The sequence below is a fragment of the Zalophus californianus genome, chromosome 3, assembly GCF_009762305.2.
Source record: "Zalophus californianus isolate mZalCal1 chromosome 3, mZalCal1.pri.v2, whole genome shotgun sequence".
Taxonomy (NCBI): domain Eukaryota; kingdom Metazoa; phylum Chordata; class Mammalia; order Carnivora; family Otariidae; genus Zalophus; species Zalophus californianus.
The window spans coordinates 154,580,787-154,595,461 of record NC_045597.1 but is presented as its reverse complement, the minus strand read 5'-3'; the positions used below and the strand labels follow the sequence as shown (position 1 = coordinate 154,595,461).

Sequence of the window (14,675 nt, the reverse complement as noted above, 5' to 3'; positions counted from 1 at the left end):
ATTTAATACTTTATTAACAGTGTTTTTCATTCTAAAAGGTTTAATTACTCTGAGCAGTCAGTTAGTTATGTTACTTCTAAATATAATGCAGAGTTGAAAACTTCAGTAATAGGCTGTCCACATGCCTTGGACATAGAATGATAGTAACGGTATAACCTGGAGATGCTTTAAGGCTATTTTTGTCGATTCCACTTGAAGATTGGCCCATTACTTCTGGCATGCATTTCAACATTCTACCATTGTCCTACAATTTTCTGGTGTTCATTTGTCACACTGACAGAAACCAGTTTAAAATTTAAATCCATATCCCTCCTGAATCCCGTAAAAGAGTTTGTAGGCCAAAGCTTGTGCAGTGACTGATGATGCTCCTGTCAGGTGCCAGGAGATCCAGCAGAATTGCTCAACAAGTTTCTTAACAAGATAAACAATAAGGCAGATTACAGAAAAACAAATGACTTATCATAAGGTTGCTTCCATGGCATTCTTCATATTAGTCCCCTAAAGTCATTTCCACAAATAAGCCATTTCAAGAGTAGGAAGTATTCCTACAAGTATATTGATATTTAATTCTCTCCTAGCTCATTCAGTTTATTATTTGTAGAGAAAGAGCACACAATTGAAATATATGGTAAAAGATTCCTAAAATTACGCTTTAATTTAATCATATAATTTCTGTATCTCAAGGATATAGGTTGATAAGATTTGATTTTGCACTAACTCTTCTAGGAGTTTATACATCATTATGATCCAGTTCTCTTTGCAGATTTCCAACATCAGGACTATGCCCCTTAAAATGCTTTTCTTTAAAGTGGCACATCTCAAAATCTGAGCCATGGAAGTTTATTGTTGCTTATTTTCATCTCAATACAAGCCATCTTAGAATGTGTGTTATCTTAGGAGACCTTTTTTTTTTTCCCAACTGCATATTTAAACCTACCAAAAAAGTCACAGAAGAATATCATCAAGTCAGAGCTATATTAATGATTTTATCTAGACACATGAAATTACTGTGTTCATTTGCTTCCTCTTATAAAGAGGGCAGAAAAATGCATGCCCAGGTTAAATCATTTGCCACATGCATTTTTTTTTTTAAAGATTTTTATTTATTTATTGAGAGAGAGAGAATGGTAGAGAGAGAGCATGAGAGGGAAGGAGGTCAGAGGGAGAGGCAGACTCCCCGCTGAGCAGGGAGCCCGATGTGGGACTCGATCCCGGGACTCCAGGATCATGACCTGAGCCGAAGGCAGTCGCTTAACCAACTGAGCCACCCAGGCGCCCACCACATGCATTTTTAAGGGGGGGGAAGGGCAGAGGGAGAGAGACAGAGAGAATCTCTATCTCATGGCAAATCAAGAGTCAGATGTTTAACTGAGCCACTCAGGAGCCCCTAGTCACATGCATTTTACCTGGTCTAAGTGGTCTGTAGTTTGAAAACTATGACAGTTTGTTGATTTTACCCGCTTAGCCATTGTAGTACCTTCTTTGAAAAGGTCAATTTACTACCTATCACTTAAGTGTTCATTTTTGTTTTTTGTTTATTCCACAAAAATATAGCAACTAGACAAGAAATTAATGCTTGTGTTCCTGGAGACTACTATTAGCTTCAGATATAACATAGAGATATGCATCATACCTTATCTCAAAGTACCAGGAGAGTTCTAATGGTAGGCTTATGTATTAACCTAAGTATAATTGTTTTAATTCTTGTAAAATAAATCAGATAATTAGATTTGTTCAAGGTTTTATATATTTTTGTTCTTGAATTACAACCAAATATTAGTTGTAACATTTTAGATAATTTGAAAACTTGTTAAAAGTTGTAGTGCCTATAATTCACCTGAAATGGTATCAAAAGAAGGTTAAAAACTATAAAGGTCTGTGCTGACATCATATTGTGACCCATGTGTCACAGAAAAGGAAAACAGCAAATGATTACTGAGAATATTTTTGGGAATAATATTTAAAAGGAACAATTGGTCGTTAACTAATATTATAAGTACATCTTCTATTCATTCATAAAATACATTAATATTACACAGGAAAAGTGAAATCATTAGAAGTACAATTATATTGATTCACTTTAACTTAAATATACAACTAATCCACAGAGATGGGAAACACCCTAATGTAATATCCCTAACGGAATGAGATTGAACTGTGTGCAATTTAGTTTTTTTTTTTTTTTTTTTTTAAGATTTTATTTATTTATTTGACAGAGAAAGACACAGCAAGAGAGGGAACACCAGCAGGGGGAGTGGGAGAGGGAGAAGCAGGCTCCCCGCAGAGCAGGGAGCCTGATGCGGGGCTCGATCCCAGGACCCTGGGACCATGACCTGAGCCGAAGGCAGACGCTTAACGACTGAGCCACCCAGGCGCCCCTGCAATTTAGTTTTTAAGACAAAAAGAGATATCCTCTGAAACACATACTCAAAACATATTACAGAGATTTCAGAGGACAAAAACCTGTAAAGTTTTGATACCACCTGTGACAGTTAATGTTCCTGAAAATAATGACACAGGTAGAAATGTGTGAAGACTTCATAAGAAAAGTATGTCATACTTGTCTATGAGACTAAGTTTCCACCAGAAAAAAAAAAAAATAGCTTCATTAAGTGACTACGACCAGGGATAAACTAGCTATTCTAACGGAAAGAACATAAATATAATTGCATTTGCCATACCCACAATCAATACAGCCCCATGTTCTGGTTAGTGACACTCCAGAGTATTGTGCCTTTCTACTTGGCTGTTCTAACATTTCAAACATAACATTTCTAAAAGCCCTCTATTCCCACCAAATCTAACATTCTCCTTTGACTTTAATTATTAGTAAAGATATTTTCATTTTTCCCACCACTTAAGTTTTGGTGTTTTGACTTTTCTTTTTACCCATACTTCCAAATTCAGGTATCAGCTCTTCCCTTTTGAATGTTTCCTGCTTTAAATGCCTCCTTTATTACTTTTATTGCTGCTCTAGTTCATGAATATATCATCTTACACCTGGACTACTACAATATTTTCTAATGTATTTTCCCAGTCTCCTGTTTCTCTACATTTATATTTCAAACCAATTGCTACTGAAATAATCATCATAAATTAATACTATGGACACACTGCTGCTCAAAAATGTCAGTGGTCTCCCTTCATGAGAGAAGATGGTTTCAACACATAGACCAACATTTAAGGATCTCCATATCAGAACTTGTGCAGGCTGTGTAATGCAAAAATGTTATTCCACAGTAATAAAAACCACTGGGTTATAATTATTTAAGATTATTGAAAAGATTATGCTAGGTAGCCAGAATGATTGGAGGGAAGAGAATGCTGTTAAATTAAGGGCAATAGGTTGGAATAAGGAAGTAATCTCTTGGAGTTTAGATCCCATAATTATTAAATATCTACGGAAACACTCCACGTTGGTGTTTGGAAACCACAGTCCATGAATATTTTTTATGTTTCTATATGGTCAGAGCTTTGAGAGCAAAGAACACTGGTACTTGGGTTTAAGGAGGATTGAATGGTAAACATGACTTTGAAGTTAGACATTGTGTATTGCTCCAAGGGAATGTAAAGTAGGCTCTCCCCAGATCCATTTACTTAGATTCTAAGTACAGTGTGCGAGCTGCCCTGCACATGCTCCAGGTTTCATAACTGAATCTCCTCTGGTGCAACCACCGCACGCAGTGACATTTTGTTGTCATTGCATTTCCGTGTGGAGGATTGGGGCACACAGAATCAGTACTGCTCAGATTGCTCTGTGAATAAATAAAAAAGTCTGTTTTCTGATCCAGAAATATAGTGTTCCTGTTAATAGATGGCAGATACATATGGATATAGATGATACAGATATAGATTATTATAGAGAGATACACACATACTCTGTATATACGCACATATATAAATAAATATCATCTATGAATGTATATGCATACCTATGTGTATTATTGTATCATATGTTATTATATGTGTATATATAATCATATATAAAATGTGTATATGCATATATATGTGTCTGTATACAAATATACGTCTATACAGGATTCTCCCACTATCTGAAAGAAGAGCTTTCCTATGAAAATTTCTGTAGGCTGAAACAGCTTAAGTGAAGAAACAATTATCATTAATTTATATTAAAATTTTTTGAACAATTCAGACCCAAAAAACAACCTCTCTTAAGCTTTTCTGAAAACTTAGGACACGTCTTGCTAAGGATGCACAAAATAAATTGAGATAAAATAGATGTTCACAGATACAGTTCAAAGTTACAGTGGCTTGAGATGCTGAGATGCTGAGATGCATCTTTCCTGGGGAAAGAGCTTGGGGGGCCACTCTGGCCGCTAAGGGTGAGTTTGCTGCAAAACACATGCGGAGCGCTGTTTTTGCTTTTCACCTTTTCCTATAAAAGTAGAAGTCCTTTTCGCATTTCTTTTAGTTAGCAAAAACACGTACAAATGCAGGTCTTTCATAAAAGCAAAGTGGCCTAATATAAACTTTTGAAAAGCGGGGTATGCCTGCTTGAGTGTGTGTGTGTTGGGGGGGGGTGTAAAACTGCAGCAGGCTATCCTGTTAGCAGGGTAATACCTAAGGTCCTGCATAGTTTCAGACCTAACTGTGAGCATCAATTGTCTAGTCAGAGTAGTAGTCACTGTAAATAGGTTTGGGCTAGTCTTCTGCAATAGGATTTTTGAAGCAATGATCTATTTCATAAATAAAACAGTGCAGCTTAGGTAAGGATCATGCAGCTTCAATATTAATGATTTTAAGCTATTGAAAATAGCCTGAGGAGAGAAAAAATTCAGGTCCTGAAATTTGGAAGGATACCATCTCACTTACTGGAAGAAGCAGTTAGGGAGATAAATAAGAAGGTGGTGGTTTATACCCCATTTATGGTAACTAAATCAATTGACTGAAATAGGTGTTTCCATAGGAATTAGAAACCGTGAAGGGGGAGGGTAGAGAAGGAATACAAGCACAAGACAAGTGTTCTTGGTCAAAGAAATTGTGATGAGCACTGGGTGTTATAAGCAACTGCTGAACCGTTGAACACTACATCAAAACTTTTTTTTTTTTTTTTTTTTTTTTTTTTTTTTGGTGCTGGCTCTGGGAGACTCAGATCTCTGGGACTGGACTAGTTGTCCAGGAAGCCCGGGGTGGGGTGAGAGGAAGAAGGGCACAGAGAGGCTTCAGCCACTCTGCCGAGATGCCCAGCAGCCCTGGGCGGTGTTCTGACCCCAGCTGCTCTTTGGTTTCTTCAGCCCAGGGGCACCTCTCATCCATAGATCCAACTGTGTCTTCCCCTCAGGTAGAAGGGACCCCAGCAGGCTCAGTCCTCTGAACGTTGACGGAGTTCCTACTGAGTGTAGGTGACAGGGCTTCGGGGGAACACAGACATAAATAGGATCTGAACCCTGCCCTCCAGAAACCGTCCGGCTGGAGACAGCCAGGGAAGCACAGGGGGCATAGAAACCCAAAGGACAGGTTCTTGAGGGTCCAAGACGGCTTCCCAAAGGGTCTGCCCCCAGAACCAGGCCGGGTATGTGGGCTAACTAAACATCCAAAAAATAAATTCCACCTTTCCATAACTAAAAAAAGTGTGTAATCCAGGTTCTTAGGCCAATTCTAAAACATAATGCGGTTATATTTTTTCTTGTTCTTTTTTAAAAATATTATTTTATTTAAATTGAATTAATTAACATATAGTGTATTATTAGTTTCAGTGGTAGAGTTTAGGGATTCATCAGTTGCATAAAACACCCAGTGCTCGTTACATCAAGTGCCCTCTTTAATGCCCATGACCCAGTTACCCCCTCCCCCCACTCACCTCCCCTTCTGTTTGTTTCCTAGAGTTAAAAGTCTCTTATGGTTTGTCTCCCTCTCTGATCTGACCTTATTTTATTTTTCCTTCCCTTCCCCTATGATCCTCTGTTTTGTTTCTTAAATTCCACATATCAGTGAGATCATATGATAATTGTCTTTCTCTGATTGACTTATTTCGCTTAGCATAATCCCCTCTAGTTCCATCCATGTCGTTGAGAATGTCAAGATTTTATTCTTTATTTTTAAGTCTAATAAAGTTTATTGGTTTCCTTTGATTGCCTCTGTTCCAGATTGAGAAGGGCTGTCTGGGTTCTTCTGGCCTTGTTTTCGGCCTGCTGCTACTCTAGCTTTTAAGGCCCTTTTTTTGCTTCTTAAGCTTTTGTACCTCCTGGAAAACCCGAATGCACAGGGCCTTCTTGGTTGCCCAGCGTTGGTGGCCTTTCCAGTGGTACAGAGGGGGAAAGGTGTACTCGATCCCCAGCTCCTTGCATGTCTTCTCGAAGACGCTGTAGTTGGCCTTATGGAGGTTTTTGAGCATCTTTTTCCTCTGGTCGATGCTCATCAGCAAATAGTGCTTGTGGGCTTTGTCCTTTCGATGTTTCTGCATGTGTTCTTCATAATTGCTAATCTTGACAGTCAAGGCAACAATTCGAGCCTCCAGGGAGCTAGTGTCCTCAGGGTTTGCCACAATCTTGTTTGTCAACTGCTCTTGCTTGCTTTTTAGCTTTTCTTTCTGGTTGGCCATTTCCAAAGACAAGAGTCTTCTCATGACATCATCAAACCTGGTTTCTGGGTGCTATATCCCCGAAGGGCTGAGAGGATGACAACTCGAGGAGAGGGAAGGCCCCATTGGCAGGAGGGAGGCCTGGCACTTGCTCTGCCCAACAGCCCAAGGACTCAGATTTCATTATTTTTGATGGCTGAGTAATATTCCATTGTGTGTGTGTGTGTGTGTGTGTGTGTGTGTGTGTGTGTGTGTGTGTGTACACATATATATACCACATCTTCTTTATCCATTCATCTGTCAGTGGACATCTGGGCTCTTTCCATAGTTAGGCTATTATGGACATTGCTGCTATAAACATTGGGTGCAGGTGACCCTTAGGATCACTATGTCTGTATCCTTTGGGTAAATATCTGGTAGTGCAATTGCTGGGTTGTAGGGTAGTTCTACTTATAACTTTTTGAGGAACCTCCATACTGTTTTTCAGAGTGGCTGTACTAGTTTGCATTCCCACCAGGAGTGTAAGAGGGTTCCCCTTTCTCTGCATAATGCTGTTTTATTTTAAGCAGTAGTTCTACTGCTGAACTATGCACCCACACTCCTATTGTGCTTCTGTTCTTGATGTTAGTAAACACAAAATCGGGGCCTTATTAGAACCAAAGAAAGAAATCACTTTAGGAGTGGATTGTAACAAAGGGAGTAATGGAAGAGAAAGGAGAGATGGATGTGCATTTGCCCTGACATTTCAAACATAAAGACACTGCATAAAGATTCAGCTCCTATTAAGTTCTCTTCTGGAACAGAATCTTGCTGGATCTCTTTGGCTAATCTTGGAGAGGATGAAAGTCACTGATAGAAAATTGAACCGTGTCATTCACCTTTTACAGATTAGCCTGGTAGCTCGAGCTGCCAAGAGCCTGAGCTACTTTGGAGAAAATGTGTGACATCATATATGGCTTTCATATACCTAACAGGCAGAAAATGAAATAATTTATAAGAACATGAGCTGAATGACGTCTGCATGTCACTTCTAGCAACTATCTATCTTTGCTCACCACATAGACTATGACTGCAAGCCCTGCTGTGTGTACTCTTTAATCCACACTGCCCCATACATCTTTAAGAGAACTGCATGATCAGCAATTTCAAGATCCCTAAATATGCATGATTAATATCAGTGGAGGTTAATTATAGCTACCCATAAAGCTTCATTATAATCTAGCAGAGAATGAAACCAATCTGAACATTTTAATTATAATATAAATTACAATTATTTAGTCATAGTAGTAGTCACTGTAAATAGGGTTGGACTAGTCTTCTGAAATAGGATTTTTGAAACAATGATCTATTTCATAAATAAAACAGTGCAGCTTAAGTAACGATCCTGCAGCTTCAATATTAATGATTTTGGTTGAAACTCTAACTACTGTTCTGAATATCATGTAAAATAAGTAAAAAGGAAAATGTACATTTTGTCTTGTCTTATGGTAGACAACTCTAATTTGATCTTAATCATTGTCTCTTGTAATATTAACATGATTAGTCCGTACATGCCCTTTTATATATTGATTTGTTTTTAACACCACAGGAATTCTCATAAACATACAATAATTAGAACATCATCTGTAAAACACACCAATCTACATGCTCCTCAAAGGACAGAATTTGTAAATATTTCAGATTTCTGTTAAATGTTCAATTGAAAAAGGATGAGCATTAACATTTAACAATAAGCGACTGAAAAAAAAAGATAAAATTTTTCAAATGAGGACTGTCTCAGAAAGATTCTTTAGACAAAGCAACAGACATTGGATTATTGATACTTATTGGTAATAATAGTACAGTTTGAAGTATAATAGTAAGAGCCAGAATCAAGGTCTCAGAGAATTATTGAATATACTCTTAGACCTATATTATATAATATCTTCACATCCAAGTATAGCTTTGGCATTAGCCCAGTGAAATTGCTTTAAGATTTCTGAACTCCAGAAGTGTGGGAGAACACATTTGTGTTGCATGGTAATTTCTAACAGCAGCAATAGGAAACAAAGAATTTTTAAGCTCTTTTTTTTAGGCAAAATTAGTACATAACATATTAGTTTCAAGTGTGCCACACAATAATTTGATATTTGCATGCATTATGTAATGAAATGTTATCACATTAAGTTATTACCATTTGTCACCATATAATCGACCCCTTTTACCCTTTTCACTCAGCCCCCAAAATCCTTCCCCTTTCATAACCACTTCTCTATATCTACTAGTTTTGTTTGGTTTTATTTGTCTTGTTTCTGGATTCCACATGTAAGTGAAATCACTGGTATTTGTCTTTCTCTGTCTTACTTCTTTCAATTAGCATGATACTCTCAAAGTCTATCCATGTTGTCGCAAATGGCAAGATTTCCTTCTTTTTTATGCCTGAGTAGTATTCCTTTGTGTATGGGGGGGCGTAGAGATAGAGATAGACATACATAGATATAGGTAATATTATTTATCCATTCATCCAGCCATGGACGCTTAGGTTGTTTTCATATCTTGACCATTGTAAATAATGCTGCAATAAACATAAGGCTGTATATATCTTTTTGAATTAGTGTGTGTGTGTGTGTGTGTGTGTGTGTGTGTGTGTGTGTGTGTGTGTGATAAACAGCCAGTAGTGGAATTACTGGTTTATACGGCAATTCTATTTTTAATTTTCTGAGGAATCTCTATACTGTTTTCTACATGGCTGCATCAATTAGCATTCCCACCAACAACACATTAAGATTCCTTTTTCTCCACATTCTCACCAACACTTGTTATTTCTTTAGCTTTTGATTTTAGCCATTCTGATTGGTGTAAAGTGATAACTCATTGTGGTTTTGATTTTCATTTCCCTGATGATTAGGATATTGAGCATCTTTTCATGTGCCTGTTGTCCATCTGTATGTCTTCTTGGGAAAAATGTCTATTTGGGTCCTCTGCCCATTTTTAATCAGATTATTTGATTTTTGGTATTGCAAACTTGCATAAGTTCTTTATATATTTTAGTTATTAACTTCTTATTGGATATATCATTTGCAAATATCTTCTCCCATTTTCATTTTGTTGATGGTTTTCTTCACTGTGCAAAAACTTTTTATTTTGGTGTAGTCCCAATACTTTAATTTTGCTTTTGTTTCTCTTGCCTAAGATACATCTAAAAAATTTTTTTATGGCTGATGTCAAAGAAATTATTGCCTATGTTTTCTACTAGGAGTTTTATGGTTTCAGGTTTCACATTTAAATCTTTAATTCATTTTGAGTTTATTTTTGTGTATGGTGTAAGAAAGTGGTCCGGTTTCATTCTTTTGCACGTAGCTGTCCAGTTTTCCCAGCACCGTTTGTTGAAGAGACTGTCTTTTCCCCATTGTATAGGCTCTTTTTTAATGTATGAACTTAAACATTTCATTTAAGTAGCTATACATATTTTATTGCTGTTTGATTTTGAATTCTTATGGAACTCAATTTTAATTTGTAATATTCATTCTATGTGTAATTTTATCCACCACACTTAACATCTCGTACACTGCAATTTCAGCATCTTTAAGTGGAAATTGTGTATCAAGGCAGTCCTACGGTGTATTTTCAGTCTTAGTCCAGATTTCCTTAATGGGAGAGCATTATGAAAGGATGTCCGATATAAGTCAGTAATATCTACCCAATAGCAGAAATGATCAATAAACTAGTGTCTATAAATTCATATTTTTAGATGAGAACACTGCATTTAGAGTCTTGCATGCCTACAGGAAATACTGAAAGTCAATGCAAATCAGAATGGTTGCTTCTGCAGTAGCAATTACTTTAAGGGACCTTTTAGATGGAGGAAAATATTTCTGTACAATAGAGTTTCTGGTAGAGAATATACTTGAGGCACAAACCTACTGCCTGGGTTTTTGCCACTACCAGAGATCAAGTACTGGGAATTTACCTTTCTCTTAATTGTTGCCAGTTCTTTTCTAGGAAAAAAACTAGCAGAGGTTATACTTTTCTTGAGCAGACTCGTTGTAGAGAACAGAAATTAGAATTAGTATTCATGAAGTACTCATAGAACTTTAATGCCCTGATTGGAAAAAGTCTTCAAGATTATTCTTGAAAATTATTTAATCTATAACCTTTCATTTTGAGTTTTGCTCTAATATTTTCTCCAAATCCATAATTCTGAATATCCAACAAACAGAGAGTGGAGATAACCATGATAACCAGATAACAGATAACCATCTGTTGAGTTGGTCTTTCAGATGAACAAATGTCCCCATAATCCCTGTGAGTTCTTTGCCCAAAGAGAAGGAGTTAGCCTTCCCTTTCCATTTGTGTGTTTTACTCCACCCATCAGTATTTCTTTATTCGACACATATTAATTACCATATGTAGAGCACTAATAGATGCTTACAATAAACCTCATCATAAGAGGAAATGCAACAACCAATGAGGTGGGCAGATAAATTAGAATATGATGTGTCACATATTTTAATAAAATGTTGAACCATGTACTGGCTGTTTATTCCAGTGAAGCTGTGTTCTGTGTGAAAACTGGTTTTGTATACATGCGTCCTTTACTTCTGGAATAGTCTATAAATTAGTGACTTTGGATACGGACCTACAAAAAAATTAATAAGTCAGTTTATTATTTCAACAATCATTCACTAATTTTTCTCTAAAGTAATAGATAATCTCCTTGTCCTAGGGAACATAAATATTATTGAGGCAATGTTTTCATAAATAGTACCTATCTTTCACATAGCACAGCCTATTTTGAACTTAAACAAGGGTTTTGGCCATATTCTTTTGTTATCAACTTATTCTGTAAATTTTTATCAAGTGCTTGATAAACTTTGATATTGGTGTCAGTGAGGGACATGGTAAAACACTTTCAGAAAAGGGAGTTAATATTAATTAAAGCGCTGCAGGGGACATAAATTTAAATTTTGGGGGCTATTCAAATATCATTATAAGACTTAATTAGTGTGTGTTAATCAATGTAATTATGCTCAAAGATGTGGTTTTGTTTACTCCTATCTTAAGGTACAAAGATTACTAATCATTTGAAGTGTGTTATCCACCAATTATCCACCACTCTGTCATAATTCAGTGCTTGGGATAATCTTGTGTCAGCAACGGAGGTACACTGTTCAGATCTCCCTCATTTGACTTTCAGCTGTGAGAAGTAGAGTTAGCTGAGAGCCTCTAAGAACAGGTTCCAACTTCAGGATCTGCTTCAGTATTCCTACTAAAGCCATGCCCTAGGTTATAGAATTTAATGAAGCTGTAACAAAGTATAAAACGATTTCTGCTGCTTCTTTATGTCATTATAGCAATCTACCTTCCCAAATAGAATTCCAAAAACAAAGAAACAAAAACTTCATTTGGTGGCAATCATTTCTGAGCCACTTTAACCAAATCAGTATAACAGTGCCCAGTGTTTATATAACTGGTTAGAATGCTTATCAGTTCTTATTAAAGCATAACATTTAAGTACAAAGGGTATCGCATTTATTTTTTTAAAGATTTTATTTGACAGAGAGAGAGAGACAGGCAGAGGGATAAGCAGGCTCCCCGCGGAGCAGGGAGCCCAATGCAGGACTAATCCCAGGACCCTGGGATCATGACCTGAGCTGAAGGCAGATGCTTAGCCAACTGAACCACCAGGTGCCCGAGGGTGTTTCATTTAAGTATGTAGTTGGCCACCGAACTTGCAGGCATTCTGCAATTGGCTTTTGATAGGCATGAAAAAAAAGTGGACTATAAAGTTTGGCTTCAGAGAACTTTAATTTCATAAGTACATCAGGAAAGCTCATGTTATTTTTACTACAACCTTTTAGTCATGGGCTCTATGGCTAAGCTTGAGGGTTATCAGTAATCCACATCAGTACCTACATATTGAAGGAGAGTTCCCTGCTTAACAAGATAACAGTGGTCCCCCTCTTATCCATGATTTCAGTTTCTGAGGTTTCTTTTACCTGCAGCCAACTGCACTCTAGAAGTAGATGATCCTCCTTCTGAAGACCATCAGTTCAATAATAGCTTCAACACATCCAATATTCATTTCCTTTCAACTGATCATATAGGTGTTTTATCTTATGTCATCACAAGAAGGGTGAATACAGTGCAATAAGATATTCTGAGAGAACCCATTCATATAACTTATTACATTGTTTTAATTATCCTATTTTATTATAATTGTTAATCTCTTGCTGTGTCTGATTTATAAATGAAACTTTATCATACGTATGTATGCATAGGGAAAACATAGTATAGATAGGGTTCAGTACTCTCTGTGTTTTCAGGATCCACTGGGGGTCTTGTAATGTATCCTCACAGATAAAGGGGGAATATTCTAATTATGCTATTATTAAAATATACATTATGAAGATAATAATGTCAAGGAGCACTTTCTATGGACCAGCTCACTTATTTGAACTTTACATTTTCATCTTAATTATTGAAACATACCTAAAGATTGTTTAGTATACACATTTTACATTGGAAGAGAAACTGCAGAGTATTTAAATATTTCAGGTAAATTCAATCACCTCTTCAATGGCAAAATCAAGGTTCAAATCCAGTTAGATCTAACATGACAGTGTTTTTTCCCCCCTTCATTATTCCACACTGATTCTCAACACAGTTATTCAAATATAATCTATAAACTTTTACACACGATAACTCGGTTTTATTCTGATAGTAGCCTTAGATTTTCATTAAAAGGTTACTTTCTACCTAACACTAAATCATGTTTCAGGATTAGATTATTCTGTTTTATCAGATGGATTAGTCCGGTAGGCTGGTTTGAGATCAAGGCCTCTCTTGGCCACATTCTTCCCACTCCTTCATCATCCATCACACAGTCAAACACCTTGTGACATTTATGAATTTTTTAGTCAACTAAGAATAAAACTTTTACAATTAAGTCAAAAAACAAAATAAAACCAAACATAAAATAAAATTGCCACCCACCTTGTGCTATTGGTTGTAAAAAGAAATCATAATAATAACATGTTCAGCACTTGAGTTTACTCAGTATGCATTTTATTTAGCACTGGTTTGTTCCCATTTTTCCATAAAAACTTAATGTTTTCCAACAGAGGTAAAAAGTAATTCATCACAGAAAACAGTCACTATATAAAATGGTTGATATGAGAGAAGATATGAGAGAAAGGACTCACAAAGCAAAACATTTGTGTCAGGAAGTATCTTACTACAGTTCTGAAAAACAAATTAGAAACTGGTTAAGCAAACAGAAGCAAAATATTTCATTTATTTTTGATATTAATAGGCTATTATCTCAGAGACTGACTTTGTGAAAAGAGTATGTATCTTTTATGTTTAATTTTGGATATTAATATAGTCACATTCCTGGTAGATACATGGAGCATATCGTATCTAAAAATATATAATTTTTGTTTTCCCAAGCCTTTGTATTATATATTTTCTTACAGGCAAATGCATATTGAAAACATCCTTTAAAATTATTAATTATCTTGACAGAGAAAAAATGTTTTCCCTAAAGGGTATTTAGTAATGAAATTAAAATGAATTTAAAATTTAAATTATTTTTTCCTCACTACATTTAACAGAAATATTTACAAGAGTCAGAAGACAAACTTAGATTTTTTTTCCCCTGCCGGTAGGTTGAAACATTAATCCAGAATGAAATCATCAAAATAAAAGTTTATAATTATAATGAATTCACAGGGATGTTTCATGAAATTTAAGAAGCAAACTAAAAATGTATGGTTATGACATGATTTAAGATGGTGCATGAGTTTAAAATTGTTATGTAAGCAATATATACTGGAGTTGCTTTGTTCAGGCTTTTATTTTGCTTATCCTAAAATATTTTTATGAGTACACATTTAAAAGCAATACATAGTCAAACAAATAAGTAAAAGCAATACATACTCATAATCAATAAATAGCTATTTAAACCTAGAATTTGATTATATAAGATTTTAATTTCTTGAACAAGTATAATCTTTTTAGAGCATAACATCAAACTGAAATAAAAGTGTTCACTGAAACTTGTTTATTTTGTTCAAATAAATATTTATGAGTGCCCAGTATCTGTCATGAGATAGGATATATAGTAGATAACATCTAAAGTATATATTTTATC

The 14,675-nt window shown here is 35.9% G+C and overlaps 1 pseudogene; it reads right to left on the bottom strand.

Moving 5' to 3' along the window:
* Positions 1-6,075: 6,075 nt before the first annotated feature.
* The window catches only part of LOC113920329, an 87,265-nt pseudogene continuing 78,665 nt past the window's right edge, over positions 6,076-14,675 (bottom strand).